This window comes from Anneissia japonica, unplaced genomic scaffold (assembly GCF_011630105.1).
Source record: "Anneissia japonica isolate Jap-2015-1 unplaced genomic scaffold, ASM1163010v1 scaffold287818_len932483_cov186, whole genome shotgun sequence".
Lineage (NCBI taxonomy): Eukaryota > Metazoa > Echinodermata > Crinoidea > Comatulida > Comatulidae > Anneissia > Anneissia japonica.
The window spans coordinates 411,968-414,230 of record NW_022703366.1 but is presented as its reverse complement, the minus strand read 5'-3'; positions in this window follow the sequence as shown (position 1 = coordinate 414,230).

Here is a 2,263-nt window from a genome sequence, read left to right as displayed (position 1 = left end):
AACAGATTCAAATACCACCAGATACACTCTATTACACAATAGGTACGGCTAGAAACAAATAGGTGCATATAACATAAATCAAGGTAGCCGTTAACACTGTTAAATCATATATAAATCATCAAAGAAAGGTAAATACAGTGTTCGAATAAAGGACATAATAATACACCGTGTAGCATAGCTCTCAACGAATGTAGTCCTGCAAATAAATGAATAAAGAAATTGTGTAATAAAATGCCTCTGGCGGGATATAGCTATTGTTTCCGCCACGGTATACGGTAAACTTATTTTTTAAATGGTCCTCATATTCACACCCTACTTCGGATCGCGACCAAAATTTAAACACTTCTTCATTAAAACATGAGAAACTATTCTGAAAAGTGTCATTTTGAACCATTGATCCATTCTAGAGATATTTAGGTCTGGGACCAAATGGCCCTCACATGCACACACGACTTTGGATCGTCACCAACACTTCAAAATGTCTTCCTTGTAACTTGTTGGTTAAACTTTCACGTAAGTTTCATTCAGATCATTTGAATGGTCCTCATATCCACACCCTACTCCGCATGGTCACCAAGATTAAAACAATTTTTCATCGAAACATGACAAATTATTGTGGAAAGGGAAACTTAAATCAGTTGATTATTCTTAGAGATATTTAGGTCTGGGACCTTAGGATTTTATTTGACTCTCAAATTCACACCCGAATTTGGATCGTCACATACACTTAATAATGTCTTCCTTGTAACTTGTTTAAACTTTCACCAAACTTTCATTCATCTTGTCTAGAACGTTTGTTCTAAGATCCTTTAATTGGTCCTCACATCCACACCATACTCCGGACCGTCACCAAAATTTAATCGTTTCTTCATTGGGTTATACCTAACACTCCATTTATTTTCAATTATGTTTGTGCAGCCGTTTTTTAGATAATTCGAACACACAAAAAAAGATACACAAAACACGAAAATGTTGCACACACACACACACACACACACACACAAACATATACGACTGAAGACATATATCTCCTGGCGGAGATAACAAATAGCACCTAAAACCCACCACACACTTAATAAAATTAACAATTTTCTTGAATCTCTCTAATATACATATATATATGGAATGAGGTAAACTATTTTTGTAGGCATAAATGTAATATCTTGTTAAGAAATAATAGAACTTGTAATACTTGTGTCACCAAAACTAATACTTCACTGTCTAAAATGAGTAAATTTCTTGTTACTTCAAACACAAAATCTTTCCCAAAAACCCACAGAGGGAGGCACATATTACAATGCACAAACATATGAAGTAAATTATCTTTCTCTTTTTTGCAAGTCGGAATCAATTAACCGATCTTGTAGAATCTCTCATTTGTAAAAATAATTTTATGCAGATATTTAAAATTAAAAGTACCCATGTCTGACCATTTCAAATTCACTTCATTTATGTCATTTGTAATATTTGCTACAATAGCGCGATAAACTTTATTGCATGTTCTTTTATTTTTAAGTTCCGATTCATGACAATAAATATCAGGTTCATCAAGTGTTTCTTGATTTTCATTGAGAATAATTTTCCAATTCATTGGGAATGCAGAATCGCACTATATAACAAAAATCAATTTTAATTAGATACTCTGCTTCAAGATCACACTGAGCCTTAACTGTCAAACAACGTAGGCTGTCTAAAATTTAATGCATGTTTTATACAAGTCATTCAAGATATTTCATTTTTGTAATTACTCTTCATAGATCAAAATAAACTGGAGAATATCATGGGCAAGAGATCGTGTTCCTTGCGATGAATCAAATATCAACAATGACAAATTAATTGAATATGGTCTGCATGACAGAGAACGGTACTACCTTAGATGCACAGGAGAATGCTTGAATATCACCGATATACTACTGAGATTTTATTGTACCGATTTCAGCGAAGATGAAAACTGGTCTACTGGCTTACATTCAGCAGAAGTTGAAGAACAAAATCCTGTATTTAACATGAAGTAAATTCAAATCAGCAAGCATCTCAGTCAGTGGCGGCGCTACGGGGGGGGGGGGGGATTCCTCCACCCCAGAAAATGTTATTGTCCCCCACCCCCCAGTTTTCCCCCAAAAAAGAAGAAAAACCACAATTAGTCGGGGAGAAAAAAATATACCGATATGTATTCTCTACATATTAGTAGACTATCTAGGCCTATCTATAAAATCGATTAAATAAGCCTCTGAAACCCCTAAATTGTCATATGTTTCGGGGG